The 19,595-nt window shown below is 42.4% G+C and overlaps 1 protein-coding gene across 1 annotated transcript in view; it reads left to right on the plus strand.

Annotated features, from left to right (window-relative positions):
- CIMIP4 (ciliary microtubule inner protein 4) overlaps positions 1–19,595 on the plus strand; it is a 331,753-nt gene that overhangs the window by 259,635 nt on the left and 52,523 nt on the right. The window lies entirely within an intron of this gene.

Here is a 19,595-nt window from a genome sequence, read left to right on the forward strand (position 1 = left end):
TAAGCCACATTTGCCAGTAATTTCCTTCTTCACTCCGAGTCCTAAACCCCACCCATACTCACATCTCACTCCCATTTGAGGTAGCACCTTACTGGTTCTTTGTTGTTAAAAACCAGATAGATGAGCCACGCAAGAGATGCATAAAGCGGCAGGTAATGGGTGAATGGAAGTCTGTGCATGCCTCTTTGGTCTCATTCTACTTTTGGCCCAACACTTTTCTGATGTTATCCTCTAGGTGTCATTGAGTGTAACAGAGGGGGGGGTCAATAAGAAGTATGTTCTGTGATGTGTGTTTCTCTGGCCAACAAGAAGTGTATTCTTGTGCTGTTTTAGCATTTCTGTGAGATATAGGATGCACCACTTATGCTGTTTGTGGTTTTTTGTTTGGTCAAGAGAGGCACCTGTGAAATTACCCATGTATTGTCTTTTAGTAGCCACAATCCTGCAGGGGAAATCAACAGCCTCCTGAAGTGGGTGGAAAAGGTCGATGAGGTGTAGTCTGGACCACAGTAGCCTTCATCTCAGTTACCGCTTTCAATGATGCAGGAGTGATCTCTGGTCTCTACCTTCTCTTTAGGGCACTGGCATGAAAGGAATTTTAGCAACTTGAACCTACTGAAGGCTTTACAGGAGAAAAACCAGGACAAGTTGAAAAAGATCTGAGGGGTGCAGGCTGTGCTCGCAGACAGAAACCTACACCGCAGAAGCATGATGCAATGACTCCATTATCTTATGCAGCAGAACAAAATGATTAATACCCTTACAGTTTGTGTGTGATTAATGCCTTATCAGTTTGTGTGTTTGAATAATGCCCCCCTTTGGCTTCCTATGGTTGATGCCCACTACTTAATCTGGTTAAGATTCATTCCTCTGCAGTTACTTGGTGATCAATGACCTCTTTAGTCTGTATGAGGTTGGTAGCCCTTCAGTGTGGGTGCACCCTTTGCTCTGTGTGAGTTGATGTCATTTCCACCTGTCTGGTGATACCCATGAAGCCTGTGTATAGATAAACTGTGCCATTGTAGAATTGGTGTATGGCTTATGTCTCAGAATCTGTGAATTCTTACTGCACCCTGCAGATTTGTATCTGATGAGTGGCACAGACTGTGTGACTTTTACCTGCTGCAGTCAAAGTGTGTATGATGCTCACTGCAGTCTGCTATGATCAATGCTCCTTTCAATCAGTTTGATGTCGGCTCTTTGTAGCCCTTGTTTGATGAAACTTTGCATAGCATTGCTCCTTTGGCCAGCATCGTGATAGAATCCACTTCTCATATCAAGTGATGGCAAGAACGGTAGCTATTTAAGCTGGTGGTGGGATTCAGGGGCCTATAATGTAGGTAAAACATGTGGGATCTAGTGTGCTTGGTAGTGAACATAATGAGTGCTGCCCAGTGGATATAATAATTTTGTGTGTTCTTTCCACCTTGCAAGAAAGAATGTGCCATTTGGCAGATGGAAACTTTGTTCCGACTGTTCATATGCATACATGCCAATGACCCACAGAGGTCTTGATAAAACAGTGCAGTTCTCAAAAGTAACCCTGGGTGGAGTTTGCAGAGTTGCACTATGCGAAGCTACGTGAAGTGCAAACAAAACTCTGTCTCACTTTGCAGAGCTCCGCGAGCGGTGAAGTACAGTAGAAAAATGCTGTTCGCAGTGATTGCACAGTGCTGGATCCTTGTCCGCACTGTACCAGCGTACCTTTTCTGCTGCTCAAGTAGATTTTTACTCGAGCAGCAGCTTTCTCAACCCGAACGGGCAGTTTCTCAACGTTAGCAGTCGCGGGCATACGCGACCACTCGCATTGAGAAACCTGACACCTCTCCCCTCCAATCCCCCACCCCACGTTGAAAAATCTCATTGGGAGGTTTATTTTCCAGACTCGCAATTGCCAGCTTAATGTTGGCGATCGCGAACGAGGAAAAATCTCACCAGGGGTGGATTTTCCTCGCTCGTGCTCGCCAACTTGACATTGATGAATACGAGCGAGGAAAAAACTCAGCTCCGCTGCGCGAAGCGGAGTTTTTCGGACTTCCATGAGCTCCTCGTAACGTGGAGTGCGGGAAACTGCAAGGAGTTCACTGCCCAGGGTTACTCAAAAAACCTATCACACCGTATGAGGCTGATCAGACCCTCTATGGGGACAAAGTGACTGCTTCGCTCAAGGAGCTACTCTTGCTTTGAGCTAACTGATTTGCCGCAGCTTGGCCCATCAATCTAACTGCTACATACTAACAAACACATCCTTCCATGTTAGGAAGGTACCCAGGTAAACACTAATTCTATGAGAGCATAGACATTTCAGGGATTCCGAAAAAAAGGCGGGCATACAGGTGATTGAGATATGGAAGACAAGGAAACCTATTAGTATGTTTCAACAGAAGTATCAAGGACTCAAAATAACGTACAAAAACTGCAAGTTTTCTAGTTAAACATTCTGGGCTCTACAGACCTACTGTTGAGTCAAATAGTGAATTCAACTGTTTTCCAAAGACCATGCTCGGCTGGTGGTTAGGTGTGTAAGGGGTGGGGTGGGGCAAAGGGCCTGGACAGAGGACAGGCCCTGTGGCCAACACTTTGCTGCTCACTGCTAAAGGCCCTCCAGAAGCAAAAATGAGAGCACATTTCTATAAGTTTACACAGTCTCCCTCAACCATGTGAGAACAAACTCATATTCTGAGTAAAATTTGTATTACCAACAGCATCAGCAGCCTATCAGTTGATTCTCCATTGTACTACTGCTTCTCCACCTCAGTGTTTTAATTGACAGCTAGAGCATTAACATTTTGTATTCATGATCAATGTGTGGCACATTTGAACATCACCTTGATGGAATCAGATCTGTGAAATTTAAATCATATCCATTGGAAATTACCATTATTGGGGAGTTCATTTTGTCATAGAAATTATGGTTCGTGCCTCAGAAATCTAAAATGAGGAAACAGGTTCTATGGTTTCTCAACTATCTTCCCCATCCATGTCCGTAAAACATTCTGACATGCAGATTGAATCATGTACTTTCAACACTAGCAGCAATCTAACAGTTACCTACCGGTGGATCCAAGGCAGCATCACCACAAATTCCTAATGAACAACTAGAGTGATAACATTATGAATTTATGACAAAAGAGGGCATACCTGAACGACATCTTGATAGAATCAAAGCTGTAAAACTGGAAGGAATTTCCTGCAGATGATACTTGCAAAAAGAACAATTGATGGACGGAATGCTTCACAATGTCATACATTGTTCTGCATTCTGTCCATCAATTGTTCTTTTTGCAATTGTCACCCCGAGTGGGAATAGTATTCTCAGACGTGGGTCCTGTGCTCTCCATGCCACTGGAGCAATGTCCTCTTTAGAATGTTTGTGGGAATGTTCAGTTGACGAAACATGCTCTTTAGATGACCCATTATCAGTCTTTTTTAGAGCTTCCTTAGGTGGTTCATGAGACATTGAGCTCTTTGATCTTTCCTTTTTTTTAGCTTTCTCTGAGATTTCAAAGAATCTTCCTTACCCACTCTGAAAGTGAAGCATTTCAACAAGAAATTGTGTACATAGTATCAAAACCAAATTAACTAAGGTCATAAAAACAATTTGGATGATAGGCGGGATTTTGTAGTGGATTGCATAGTTAATGGTGATTTGGACAAGAAAAAGACAAAGAGCATGGATGATGGATAAATGACGGCTAGCTGAGGCCACTTTGCTTAAACATTTGTTAGTGAGAGTTTGAATCAAGTTTGAAAGGCTTAAGGGAGGAAATTGAGCATAGTTTGTCTACTGCAGATATAGGGTCCAAGTAACTGTAATAAATGGAATCCAAAGGTAGCACACTGGGGTTTTTGTTAGCTGATTGAAGATTGCATGTGGGTGTTTTCCTGGTTTGTATTTTTGATAGGTAGGTGGGGATAGAAGGCTTGGGGCTTGATAAACTTGGATAAGTATTTTGTATGAAGCTCTATTCTTTGCTTTTAACCTTCTGATATAATAATAATATGGTGCATGAGTGTGCCTAGGGAGAGTTTAGACAGTTTACATGGCAACGTTTAGAGCTTTGTCCAAAAGAAGGAAAGATTATTAAGGAAGGCCAGCGTTATAATCTCCCTTTCCCTCTCTACCCCTTGGTGGTATATACCTTTCCTACCCCTCCTGGTTTCCCTAGTGGATTCTCCCTAGGAGCATGCTTTAGAATGTTGGTGATGTCCACTGTGAGACCGAGTCAGAGAGTGGATGGCCAATAAAGAAGTTACACGGTTCTTACATCGTCTTCTCATCATTACTTTTCAAAAGCCAGGTAATAAACTATTGATGTAATCTAACTTACTCAGCACCAGGGAGAGAGGCGTGTTTTGGCTGTGTGGGAGGTGATGTGAATATTGAGTACTTGGTATCTGGCATTCATGATTGTAATAAAGGATTACAAACTCATAATGGAGTTCAATAGTATGACATGATTTCTGTTCTGAAAGCATGGGGGTAAGAATGTCTGGGAGATGTCAAATAGGAGTTGGACGATGCTTTGGTTCAGCTTTTGAGGGACAATTGATGTTTTTTGTCTCTGAGAAGCTAATTATAAGGTGATTGTCCATCCAGGTGATAGAGCGCGCAGGTCACCAACTATAAATTTACCATACTCACCTGGGCCCATAATCAATTACACATTTACTTAACCAGGTAACTCTCGCTCTACTACCAGTCTATTTTTATGTACTAGGTCCTATACCATTTACTTACCAATCCTTGTCTCTGGTACCTATAAACCTATTGGATCAGGGTGTTCGAATAATAGGAAAATAACATTTGCACTCATATAATAACCACAGACTCAGTAAGTTTTAAAACTCTTTATCTAAGTTTCATAAAAGGTCATGATCCAAAGATTGAAAGCAATAAGACTGTCAATAACGAGTATTAAAAATAAAGTATAACTATGCAAAAGATATATTATGCCAATCATTTAGCAAATTTAAGGGAAGGGAAAACAAGGAACATGCTATTTTATCAAAACAGTTACACAATTCCCTAAGGGTGGGTAAGGAAAAGGAACATTCTAAATAACATAACTTTAAACAATTTTCAAAGGGTGGGTAAGAAGAGGGAAACTAATATGCAATCACGAAAACAATTTGACCATATAGTTATAGGGAAGGTAAGAAAATGGAACACGTTATTACATCGAATAACCAAACTTAAGCACTTTTAAAAGGAGGGTAAGGAAAAAAGAAACCCATTACGCAATCATGAAAACGTTTAGTATTCAACTATAAGGAGGGTAAGAAAAGAGGAACATTCTATTAAATCAGAGAAACAATTGATCATTTACTACGGGCAATGGGTAAGAGAAAAGGAACATATGCAATCAAAGTGTTAACGAAAACGAGTTAAAGAGAGAAAAACATATGTAATGACGAACCCACACAGATTTATATTTACCTAGAATGGTGTGAAGACCAACCCTGGCCACGGGTCAGTTTAAAGACGGGAGAACCCCAAAAGTTGCAGTTGCCAGTAGGCCAGCAGGTGCAGATTAGAATCAGGACAGGATAAACAAGATTTTGATCAGGACAGGACCACCAAAGGTTAAGACCAGCACCCGCAGTTCAGTTGCAACGCCTACACTACTCCCTCTCTGCAGCTATCAATCAGAACCCCGATTGGGTCAGTGAATCTTCTGGCAGAGTGCTCCGCCAGCACCTCAGCTTCCCGGACCCTGATTGGGTCAGTGAATCTTCCGGCAGAGTGCTCCGCAGCCCTCTGCTCTTGGTCACCTATTGAGTGCGTTGGGTCAGTGACAGGTCAGCTATTCGGACAAGTCGGACAAATTAACTAACTAAGCCTACCCTAGTTATACTGTTTTTCAGATTAGTGTACCACCCCCCATGTTGCAAGTGTAAGGATCCCCAATTTTGATTGGTCAAAGAGTGAGGAGAGGTCATCACACCACACTAAATTCTGATACTTCAGAGTTGAATAATAATTTTACGTTCCCGCCCATCAATTTATTTTTCACATGACATATTCATTCCACCTAACAATGGAGAATTTAACATTGAATACATTGTAATATATTGAGTACAGTTTAGCTTCTTCTATCAGGGTTAAGGTTCAGCTTCCCAGGCGCATCTTGGCTGTGACTGTCTTTGGCTTCTGTTCAATGACACACACGTTCAGTTTCTTGCTAGGCTTGATCATGCGCAGAAGGACTTTCACGATGGAGTAATAACCTCCCAGGCCCAAAGATTACGATACATGAAAAGTAGAAAGAAACAGTTTTAGAACACAGAATAAATGAATACACTGTATAACATGTATTTCTACTCTATACCCATTATCTTAATTTTAACTATAGCATTAGGATTAGGCAGAACGAACAGTTTAGCAAAAGCAGCAGTTCAAGCTTCTCGCATGTGAGAACATAGAGCAGCCATATTAACACTAGTGCGCAGAAGCGACAGATTCCCTCCAAAGTAAGAACTATGTCATGTCACGTGAGTATGAAAGATGCATGGCAGTAGAAACCCTTGTGTAGTAGCAGCCATCTTAATTGCAAGCATATTACGTTAGTAAAACACATAAGCAAGCTTCACTTGGACACCCAATGTTGATATAAAATATGCAGAATTAGTAAAACAAACATGTTGGTTACTTTATTACCGTTACTCGAGGTTCATGAATACAAGCAAGTCGCTTCATGTGCGAATCCTTGCTCCATCAATCCCGTCTTTGATGATGTGGAGAAGTGAGGCTCACTGGTTAGAGGAGGCAGACCTGGAAGCAGAGGTCAGCCCGGGACCAGGGTTCAATTCCCGGCTCGGCGGGGTCTTGAGTCCTAAAAATGTCCATGGACTCGACAATTCTCGCTCCGGTGCCTACTCGATTCACGGGTTCACACTCTGCGACTCTGGGCAATAGCTTGCTTAATCTCCGCCCCTCGCAGCGGGATGCCTGGCTTTCACCTTGCGGATACCCTGCCGGGGTTATCTCACAAGGGAATACCAGGACGGGTTCCCTAAGCAAGCGCTTAGAAACCGCTCGGTGATTTGCGCTATATAAATTCCTGTACATTTACATGATATTTTATATCATCACCAATTAATGAAACAGATGCCAACTTTTCACATTTCTACAGTATTAGGGGTGTCTTTCATAGATTCACATGCCTGAATCATTCCCCGTCGTCGGAGTGGGAGTCCCATGGTACATAAAAAAGTAATAGTATGCCAAAAATATATAGCAAATACCAGTTATACTAAACCAGGAAGTAAAGTAGCCCCAGCTACAGTAGAAAAAACATCCACATTAGTGACTATCCCTGTCATTTTGTATAGCCCAAACTGCAGCCAATCAGGCGACAGCACCCACCAGAAGGTTCTCCCCAGAGGCTCAGGCTGTCAGATTTTTTACCGCACGTCGTGTGAAGGGAGTCTCCCTGAGCTCTGCTCAGTTTCTTCATTTACTTCATTTATATTACATTTTTTTCTTCATATTTCACAGTTTTGTGATGTCTTCTTACATGAAGCCTATTTGTTGACCCTGTGTCATTTGTGGAAAGCTGAGACCGTTTCCGGTTATCTTCACGAATATATGGATCATTTTCTCTGCCTGCCGCTGACATGGTAGGATGAGAAGGGGATGTTCTTGTGATTTGGCTCTACCCCCCTTCTGATGTGGGAGGATTTTCTTTATTTATATGGCACCTTAATTTTACAGTGATGTTTTTGGCTTTACTTCACCAACTGAGGTTGCTTCAAAAGTAAAGGGTCTTTGACCTACTCTGAGTCTGCCTCCCACATCTACGCCCACGAGATTTACTCTCAGGCGTTTAGACTCGTTCTGCGCACTTTTCTTCTGAGAACGTGCCAGCTGGTTGACAAGACGCTCTTTGTATTCTACGACGACAATATGCCGTCACTGGTGCTCTACGGTGTCACAGGGCTACAGGATCCTGTTGACAGTGCCCTCTTATGCACTGGTTGTAAGTCGCAGGGAGCTGCGCAACCGACCAAGAGCTTCGTCAACAAACAGCCTCATCTTCGAGTGCAATTTTGCCTCGTCGATGGTGAGCATCGTCGACGACGGGCCTCGTCGACGACGAGAGAGCTCCATCGACGACGAGCCTCGTCGACGGTGCAGAGTGTCCCTCGTCGACGGTGAAGAGCAATCGTCGACGGTGAAGAGCAATCGTCGACGGTGAGGAGCCTTGTCGACGTTGAGGAGCCTCGTCGACGGTGAGGAGCCTCGTCGACGTTGAGGAGCCTCGTCGACGGTGAGGCGCCTCGTCGACGGTGAGGAGCCTCGTCGACTGTGAGGTGCCTCGTCGATGGTGAAGAGCCTTGTCGACGTTCGAGAACCTCTTCAGCTGACATAGTCACTGAAAGCTTTGGCGACGGTTGGCTCAATACCAGTGGGCCACTGACAGTGGCCCTTTTGACATGTGGTCCATCGTCAGTTGGCCATTGGCAGTGGGCCCAGCATCTCTTGGTTGTCAACAGTGGACCTATAAACAGTGCAATTGGGGCCATTAACAGTGGGCACATCGACAGTTGGCCCGCAAGCTTTAGGTCCGTAAACAGTTGGCCCATTGACGACAGCTCAGCTTAGTCAATAGCAGGCTCGTCGACGACATTCTAAGTCGACAAAATACGCTGTTCATCAATCCTCCTCAGTGATGGTGAGTTTTATTATTGAATGTTGGCCAAGTTAAGGACCAGTTTCGTTGACGACAAGAAGTAAGTCTACGGAGGGTTTGTAGACTGACAGCGTCAGCAGTCACCTCCATAGTAGTTTAAGGCTGCAACAGTTTTCCTATGTGGACACTGAGGGTCACGTTTTTTGGTTGACCTCTTTGATGCTGGACCCAGTCCATGGTTAGGTTGAGTTGGGTTTATGTACTGTGTTCCTTTAGCCTACTTATTAGTCGTAGCCTCCTTTCAGCAAGATCCTCCGGATGGAGTGATGTCGTTTTACTCAACGCCATATTTTCTTGGAATGGCTTAAGACTTAGCCAGACTCTTAGCCTCGATTTCTTTGGGATGCCATATCCTGTCCTTTGACGAGATCTTACATGAATCTTTATTATTCTATCCTTTCGGCTTTCGTCAAGCCCTTGTCACCAGGATAGAGGCGGAAGGTTTTTTCTCTTTAAATTTTAGATTGGCAGAGATTTTGAGCTCTGCTTAAGCCTAAGATTGGCGCTGGTGGCTGTCTCGAGCCTCAAGCACATATTTCCAACGCCAGACATTTCAACTCGCTTGTCTTGTCTCTCAACTTCAATCAGACCCATTTTTTGCACGGGCGACCAAGAGACATCCTCGCAGCTCTGCTTCTTCTTTGACGTCTACTTTCTCACGACAGGGAAGGTCAATGCTTCGTATTGTTTGGGAGGAGAAGTTGTCTACAAGAGCTGCACCCACAGTTCAGCAGGCAATCTTTTAGCTATCTTAACAAGATCAATTTTTGACATAGGGGCACAGAATGTGCGTATCCATGAAAACCCCTAAACTGACGCTTCTAGAATTTTTAACAAAAAGGATGGAAGGAGATCATCAACAAAACACCGTGCAGTGCACATTGCATCTCCAAGTTTTGCAGTATTGTGTTGCGGAGTTAGGGTTGGAAGAACCCTTAGTTCTTTGCCCACAAGTTCAAACTGAGATAATGGACATACATTTTTATAGATGTCCCTTCTGGGCCATCATATTGGCCAGACAATACCGCGCCTTCGGTTCTCTACAGTACGGGGATCAACCCTTTCGTGGTGCCCGAGGACAGTTTTCACATTTTATTCCAAGAAGTTCCACCCAGTATCCGGTATACAACTGTATTATTCGACTCTAATTCGTATACAGGAAGTCGTTTTTCCAGTAAACTACGACTTACTTTAGAGCCCATCCTTAGTCCATTCCAAGTGGGATAAGGGTGGAATATCTCTGGGATTTAATTTGGTCACCGATGCCATTTGTCTGTTGGGAATTCTAATTGTGATGTCATAAGGACATGCTCTAGAATTTGGCAATTTCTTTCTACTACGCCTTCATGGTGACCGCTTTCACCTCATCTGCACGAGTCATTCACAAATTTACTTTTGGATACATCAGGGACCGTCGGAGTGGTTCTGAATCTAATACGGAGTTAGGTTTTTTCCTCTCAGTTCCTCATCAACTAGCTGGTCAGAAATGTAGCGCCGGATTTTTGTCATCTCTGCGCAAAATTTTTCAAATGTTGTACCTCAAGAAGGTTTTTCAAATATTACTGCCAGAAGACTTGACAAGTGCACTCGACCTCCAGAGTGTCAAGGTTCAGGTGCCAATCCTTCCACAGCACGGGACGTGGCTGCTCTTTACTCTAAGTTTTAATCATTTTCTATCACAGGCCTATCTTTTGGGACTCTCGGTCCACTCCACGTGATTCTTATCTAGATTCTGGCAGCCTATCTGTGTCTGCAATACATACGCATTCATCATTTCTGAGACAACTTTATTTAAGAAGGATCACTGTTTCAATGCCTGGTTATTATCAATATACCATGTCAAGTCCCAATTATTCCTAGTTACGAGACAGAATTTTCTAGGAACAGTAATCCATGCAAATCCAACAAGGGTATGTTGTCTCTTACGAATAAGAAGCCTGCAGCTCTTACTTGATGTTTCTTTTACGTACATTACAGTCTATTTCATTAGATTCTGGAAATTTCAACTGGCCATGACCTCCACCTGCATCCTGTTGGTTTCCTTCTGCACAGGATAAAGCTGCTAAAGCAACTGCATAGCAGTGGTTTCAGGTCACTGATTCATTTGAAGATCTCATTACAATCACTCCTCGATGCGAGAGGTCTTTTCTTGGGTGAATCCAAGACAGAAATTTGTACACAAGGTGTGTTTTTTCCTTCAAAAAGTATCAAATTGCACAATCATCATAGACGCATCCCTCGGGAATTGGGGAGCACTCTTTTAGGGGCTGAAGGTCTACGGGAAATGGAGCCCTCAAATAAGGGGCTTGGTACATCATTCTGCTGAGCGAAGGGCCATCTTCTTTGCCCTCCAATTTTGTTGCGCAATGATTTCAAGGAGACAACTGTATTGTGGCGCATAGACAATACAACTGGTATCCACTATGTCACTAAACACAAAGGGCTAGATCAGCGCTGTTGCCTCAGGAAGCCTGTGATCTATGGGCATGAGCGATACAACGCACACAACTTTCTGGCAATTGCATGTTCCTGGTACAAGAAACAGTCTGGCAGGCACTCTCAGCAGGAGGACAATTTCCACTCTCGAGTGAGTTTTTCTTCGACGGACGGTGGAGGCATCCCCACAAGGATTTACAGGGAAATGCGTTTGTCGTCCAATTGATCTCAATCTGCTACCGTTTTCCACCGATACCTTTGGGTCTCAAAGTTCTGCGGAAGAACAAGATCGAGTGGTGTCGAGGGTTCCTCTTTATCCCTGATGGCTTCGCCAAAACTGGTTTACTGAGTTTCTCTTTTTTCCAGTCGGAGTGCGAATCAATTCGGTCGTGTCCACCTCCGGATCTATTTTTCTTCCAGAGAGGCCAGGTTTCTCACCCGGAACCGCCATCTTTGAGGTCAGCGGCCTGGCCCCTGAGTACCTTTGGTTCGCCCATCTAAACAATCCTGCGGTTTGCAAGGAGGTGTTCGCCATAACAGGGACACGGTCTCAAATGGAAATGTTTTTGCGGTGTCTGATATTGTTCGGCTGGACTTCATCCTTTTACTCCTAAAACAGAAAGGATCTTCCAGTTTTTTCATTTAGCTGGCAAGTTCAGGATTGCCTCATGCAACTCTAATAGTTTTTTATTGGCAGCAGTTCCAGATGCCGACGAGATAGGACCACATCTTTTTATTCTTCAAAAAATATAAATCAATCCTTCGGAGGAATTTTCAGAATGTTTTTTCTACGCCAGTTCGTCCATTACCATCGAGACATCTCAATGTGGTAATAGCGCAGTTCATGTGCTATCCTTTGATCCTATCCTCAGTGATGATCTAAAATGACTTACTTGAAAGGTGTCATTTTCTTTTTATTGGCTTTCACATTCCTCTATTAGAGTCAGTTAGGTTCAGGTTTTATCGGTTCTTCAGCCCTTTCATACAGTTCACTATGACTCTGTGGTGGTTCGCGTTACTCCAGATTTCATATTTACAGTGCCTCCGGAATTTCTTTCGGAACGAGCCTGTTAATTTAAAGGCATCTTTTCCTCCACCACTATCAACAATTGGGTTTTGCATACACTTGATATTAGGAGAAGTTTCAAATTTTCTATTTACATGGGATAGTTCGATTTCGCAGATCCGATCAATTGGTTATTAACTAGGGTACGATTAGTTAAAACCCAACAGGATCTTGGCGAACGGTTGCATTATGGATCTCTGCTCCGATCGATTTTTTTGCCATGCACAAGTTGGACAGCTTTGCTAGCAGCCCCTAGAGCGCACTCTGCCAGGGCAATGTCTTCCTCAACTGCATTGTTTGCTGGAGTTCTTCTCCAGCACATCGGCAGAGCGGCAACCTAGGTTAGCAGGCATGCTTTCACCAATCACTACTGTTGGTTGCAGCCAGTGAGACCGATGTTTACATGTGTCAAGCAGTTCTATGTAATCTTTTCAACTAAGGTGAGCCTCTGTTCCCACCTCCTTTTTTCCTGCAGTCAGACGCTTATGATACCGTTTTCAGTGTGAACATTCTTCACTAGATGCATTTTATCATGCTTCGGGCTATGTTAATGCATTTTATATATTTCATGATAATGTGCACAGTTTTACAAGCTGGGTTACTATGGCGTCTGCCTAGCAAGGATATTTACTGCTATCTACTCTGATTCAGGCATGTGAATCTATGAAAGACACCCCTAATACTGGAGAAGAACAATAGTTACTTACCTGTAAACAGGTGGTTCTCCAGTATTGGTGTCTTTCATAGATTCACATGCACCCGCCCACCTCCCCTTCAGAGGCTCTTAGGATACATTGGTTTACTATCACTCCGTGCGAGAAAATCTGACAGCCCGAGCCTCTGGGGAGAACCTTCTGGTGGGTGCTGTCGCCTGATTGGCTGCAGTTTGGGCTATACAAAATGACAGGGATAGTCACTTATGTGGAAGTTTTTTCTACTGTAGCTGGGGCTACTTTACTTCCTGGTTTAGTATAACTGGTATTTGCTATATATTTTTGGCATACTATTACTTTTTTATGTACCGTGGGACTCCCACTCCGACGACGGGGAATGATTCAGGCATGTGAATCTATGAAAGACACCAATACTGGAGAACCACCTGTTTACAGGTAAGTAACTATTGTTCTTCACCCAATTCAATCTCTTCAAACTTTCTATTCTGTTTCTTCTCATTATTATTCTTAGAATTTTTCATTTTCTTATATATTTTGCTATTCATTTCTTCTAATTCGCGTTCATCAACATTTCTCTTTACTCCTCGCCTATTAATGGAGTATTTCTTTTTATGTTTTCGACATTTGCAACAAAGTATTATTTCTAAAACTAGTAAGTCTATTCCTGCCATTGGCATAATTATTCTACTCACAAGACTTTTACCTACATTAGAAAACGAACTACCTATTGAGGAGAGACCATCAGTAAGCCTCTTCCACGCACTATCAACCTCCAGTGGTTTCAGTTCTTTTTTCTAATTAGTAATATTTCTCACATACCTCTTAATTTCAACACTTTTGTCTGGTATGTAAGTGCAACAATGTTGCTCCTTCAACATTCTATAGACTCCACCCTCTTTTGCCAATAACGTGTCAAGAGCAAGTCGATTTTGTAAAACCATAGATCTGATCGCAACTAATTCGGTATTGACCATCAAGAAACCTCCAGCAGCGTCAGTTGATAACCGGTCCACTACTGTTGACAATTGGCAGATTCTGTGCGTATTCAGAGCAACTCCCACTGTTGGTATCAATGCACTAAATATATAGCCTACTATTTCAGCAAAACTAGCTCTTTTACTACGTACTAATCAATTAGTTTCTTCATTGTTTCCAGTGAGTTTGTCTACATGATATATCTTTGGAAACACTATTCCAAAATAGCAGCTCCCATACCAGTGATCCGGTAATTTATAATAAGCCTTGTTCCCACATATATAATAAATTCCGGGAAACACAGGTTCAGTCCCATCTTTGAAACCCCAACCCCGAATTACCTTATAATTATGTTCACATTCACTGGAACCAATGAATATATTGTTATAATAACTAGTTTTTCTCTGTGGAGACAGAGTTTCCCCTTCTTTTCGAAATCCAGCAACATAACAGCATTAGCTCCACCATTTGAGGTGTTCCCTATATTTTCAGCCCACTTAGGAATTTTGTGATTTTTATCATTTGCTTTCCTTTGGAAACTCTCTCTCCTTTTCTCAACCATATTTAAAAACATATTTTCTTTTTCTTGTAATAAGCATGTTAAATTATTCTTGTGTGCGTCAGCTATATCTATCGCACCTATAGTTAGAAAATATTCACTCATGTAGCGTGCTATATTCCTTGTGTATGTACAGGATTCATGTCTCTACGTGTAGGAAGGTCAGAAAATATCACGTCTAAATTAGAATAATTATACTGTAAAGGTCCTTTCTTATAGAATAAACTAGCTAAAACACTACATGAAATTCCATTGGTTAGCGGCAAATGGTGGTATGTCACACCTTCAGCTACTGAAGTAGGCAGCCTCATACACACATAGCAATCTTCTATCTCCATAGCTTCTACATAGTGTACTAATAGGTTTGCGAATACATTTAAGTGTGTTTTGTTTTTAATTCTTGTATAATGCAGTCCTTCCTCATCTGGTGCTTCTAAGTCTACCTTCTGTTGTCTAATACGAAGTGCCTTTTCTTGTGTATCTACTCTTTTGTGGTGTATCTCTTGTTTGTAACTCTTCTGTATTTGGTGGCAGTTGCTCATTAGTGTCAATTTTTGTATCTTTACTCCTCATGTAAGGAATAGCTATTGTTAGTCCTATCCAAACTATAAGTACTATTGCTATACTGCATAAACATACTCTGCAGCATGTTTTTAAACAATTTCTTTTCGGTCTTCCATTAGCAGTATGATCAGCCATTTCTGACTAAAAGAGATTCACCCCTCTTTGTAACTTTTACACAGCCTTTACCCTGTGTAAATTTCAGGTTGGTCTCAATTCTTCATCAGTTCGATCAGTAATCAATTCTTCATCACTTTCGTCACTTATTTCCAAGTTTTCAAAATCTTCCAAAACAAGGTAGGTCCACTCAGGGCCTTTGTATTTATTATTCAGTCTTTTTAATCGTGGACTTCTCCTTCTTGTTTGTATCACCGGTTGATCAGCTTGACTTGTAATTTCATTCACCTGTTCAGGTTCTTCATTAATTGCCTTCAAACGCAGTCTTAATCTTTTGACAAATCTAGGCCACTTGTCTCCTTTTCTGAGTCTGTTAGCTGGCACTGTGCTTTGGCCCTCTTTCGATGCTCTTTTACTTTCATTCAGTTGTGATACGTCTATTTCGATGCTGTCTTCTGTTTCCCTCTCTATCTGACTAGATCCAGGTCTTATTTCTGTTTCTTCTGCCTGGTTACTAATCTGGCCTTGTTCAGGGATCTGCTGAATTTGACTTTCGTTTGACTCTTTCTTCTTCCTGAACACTATTGTCTACTCCTGTCTAATCCTGCTCAAGCTCTTCGAACTTTTGATTTTCTTCTGCTTGAGCCTCCACCCTAATTTCTATCTGTCCCTTTTCATACTCTGGAGTTCTTGGTGGAGTGTCGATTATTTGATCTTTTTGATCTACCTGGTCCTCCTCAGAATCAATTTTGACTTGTATTTCTATTATCTGAGTATTTTCTTCTACCCCTGTCTCGTCCTCACTATCACTCTGTCTATCTAGATATGTTTGACTTCTTGTTCTCACGTATTCTGCAGGTATGTTGATTACTGGAATCCAATCATCTTGACTGGTGCTCGGTTGTTCTTCTTCAGCTACTTCAGGATCGATAATCTGAGACCCCTCAGCTGTACAACCTTCAGCTTCAGTTACATCAGGTTCAGTCACCCTTTTCGTATGACTGTCATGAATCCAGTGTGCACCTCCTGCACACTTTACAGCTGTGGTGGTAGCCAAAATCACTTGTCGTGGTTTTCCCCACCTTGGTGCAAGGCAAGTTTTTAGAGTATGTTTCTTAAGCACTACCCAATCACCTGGATTCAGGTCATGTGCTGGAGTTGCTGGTCTGTTGACAGCGTCTTCCCCAACCTGGTGAGAGAGAGATCGCACTTGGTCAGCCAGTTCTTTACAGTATTCCAGGACTAAATCATCAGATATATTTAGCAGCTTGTGTCCTGGCACCCATGCCTGCCTTATTGCTCTTCCCATCAGTATCTCATGGGAACTCAAGCCTGTGTTCCAGTGTGGAATACTTCTAAGTCCCATCAGAACAAGTGGCAAAGCATCTGGCCACTCCAATCAAGTAGACTCATACATTTTCCCAGTCTTGACTTGATTGTGCCATTCAATTGTTCTACTACTCCAGAAGCCTCTGGGCGATATGCACAGTGTAATGTTTGCTTAATTTTGAATGCTTCACAAATTAGACCCATTATTTCACTATTAAAATGTTTTCCTCTTTCTGATTCAATTGTTACTGGAAAACTGAAACGTGGTATCAGCTCTCTAAGTAGAAGTTTGGCTACAGTGATGCTATCATTCCTGCGTGTGGGGTAAGCTTCAGCCCATTTATTTTGAAAACAGGCAGACAATGACACGTATGTATTTCAGTCCTCGACAAGGGAGTAACTGCATGAAATCAATCTGCAAACGTATAAAGGGTCCCTCTGCCTTCCCAATTTTTCCAGGTAGCACTACTGTTTTTTTTCTCTGGATTCATTTGTTGACAAACCAAACACCTCTGGCAGAGTGCCTCTGCTATGTTCCTGAACTTCGTATTAAACCATGACTGTCTGAACAGACGTATCATAGCATCTCTTCCCAAATGAGAATCTCCGTGAATCATCCTAGCCATAGGAGCAAGCAGACAGTCTGGTAACACTGGCTTCCATCAAGATAAACAATGACACCATCCTTCACCCTTCTCTGATAACCTAGTTTCCTCCATTCTTCCTTTTCTTTTGGTTCTGCTCCAGTTTGCAAGTCTCTCACTTCCTTCCATGTATTCACATCTCCAAGCAACATAAGTTGGCAGCTGTTTCCACCCACCTAAACTTTCTTGTTAACAGCCGTTTTATATTTTGCACAATGTTGGGCTAACTGGTCAGCATATCGATTACCAGCTGTCACTTTATCAGTGCCAGATTTGTGAGCAGCACACTTGACCACAGCCACTTCTTTTGGCAATTGGATTGCTTCAAGTAAATCTTTTACATATTGACCATTTCTAATTGGAGTACCTGAAGAACTCAAACTCTCTTTGCATCCATAGTTGGCCATAGTCATGCACAACCCCGTAACCATACTGGCTGTCAGTATATATGGTTACTTTCTAATTTTTCCCAAATTTGCAGGCCTTTGCCAAGGCAACCAATTCGGCTACTTGTGCAGACTTGACTGCAGGCAAATGGGATGCTTCAACTGGACCTCCCAATGTGCACACTGCGTAAGCAGCGCTCAGACCTCCTTCCTCATGTCTCATACAGGAGCCATCCACAAATAGCTCGTATTCTGAATCATTAATTGGCTCTTCTCTTATATCTGGTCGTGGTTTTGTACTATATTCAGTCAAATCAATAGTCATGTTCTACCTGTCCCTTCATTTTTGCAGTATGTGAATTAGGTAGCAGTGTTGCTGGGTTCAGAATATTACATCTAGCAAGGGTTACATTTCCTGCACCTACAAGGATTCTCTCGTACTTAGTCAGCCGACCAGGTGTGAGATACTGGGTCTTGGACCTGTTTAGCAAAATTACAACTGCATGTGGAACATACACAGTTACAGGATGTCCCATTATAATGGACTCACTCTGCTCAAGGCTCATGCAAGTGGCAGCTACTGCTTTCAGACACCCGGGGAATGCAGCTGCCACCGGGCAAGGGTGGAAGAGAAATATGCCACCGGACGTCTTACCAAACCATGAATTTGAGTCAAAACTGAAAGTGCACAATTATCTTGTGTGTCACAAAAAAGTGCAAAGTCCTTTGAATAGTCAGGCATCCCCAGTGCTGGAGCTGTACACAGACATTCTCGTAATTTTACAAAAGTAGTCATGCTTTCGTCATCCCAGGCTACTGGGTCTTTTGCTCTTTTCTTTGTCATTTGTATCAATGGCTTTGCTAGGACTGCAAATCCCACAATCCATTGCCTGCAGTATCCCACAACTCCAAGAAACATTCTGATCTCTTTTTGGGTATGAGGCAAGTCCATGTTTCTAATTATTCTGATTCTCTCTGAGGTAACTCTTCTGAAACCTTTTTCTATCTGATGCCACAGATATTTCACTGACTTAGCACAGAATTGTAATTTTCCTGGTGACACTTTGTCCTTCTTCACCTAAATGATTCAGTAAAGCAATAGTATCAACAACACAGTCATTTCGAGTTTTAGACGCCACCAGTAAGTCGTCTATATACTGGACCAGAACTGACTGTCCAGGCAGTATCAAAGATTCAAGACACTTTTTCAGAATTTGATTAAACATTGAGGGGCTCTCTGTGTACCCCTGAGGGACTCGATTACAGACATAAACATGACTGTCGAATTCAAATGAGAAAAGAAATTAGCAGTCTGGGTGTAATGGAATCGAGAAAAATGCGTGACACAGGTCTATGACAGTAAACCATCCAGCCTCCCATGGTATCTGATACAGAATCACAGCAGGATTTGGTACAACTGGACAGCAGGGAACAACAATTTTATTAATTTTTCGAAGGTCTTGTACGACCCTGTACTTGCCATTCGGTTTCTTTATGCCAATTATGGGAGAGTTACATGGACTAATCATTATTTCTTGTAAAATACCTGCTTCAACCAAACGTTTTATTTCCACTGCAACACCTGCTTTTATTTCTGAGCTCATTTTATACTGTCGAGTATTTGGGTAAACTGCATCTTCTCTTATTGTCACTTTTATTGGGTCAACGTTTGCCATTAATCCTACATCTTTTCCAGTAAAATCCCACACATTTGGTTTTACCGTCTGTTGCAGTTCTTCTGGTAAGTCTTCTATTGTCAGTCTTTTAATTTCTGTCTCTTGTTTTCCTAACCTTAATTTATAAATTCCATCTTCATCTGGGGTTTCAATTTCAACACCACTTGGGGTGCAGAAAATAGTACAATTCATTTTGCACAACAAGTCTCGACCTAACAAATTTACTGGACTTGAATCACATACGACAAATCTATGCATTTCTTTCACATTTCCTATTCTAACTTCCATTGGTTCTGTAACTGGGGGACTAATTTGCTTATTAGAAATGCCCACTACTTGGATCGCTTCTCCCGAGAGGGGTAGGTTTGGGACGTCTGCTGTTCTCACAGTAGAATGGGTAGCACCAGTGTCCAATAGAAAGGTGACATAATTTCCTTCAACCTTTCCTTCAATGTATGGCCCTGACTGGTCCACTG

This window comes from Lissotriton vulgaris, chromosome 1_1 (genome assembly GCF_964263255.1).
Source record: "Lissotriton vulgaris chromosome 1_1, aLisVul1.2, whole genome shotgun sequence".
Taxonomy (NCBI): Eukaryota; Metazoa; Chordata; class Amphibia; order Caudata; family Salamandridae; genus Lissotriton; species Lissotriton vulgaris.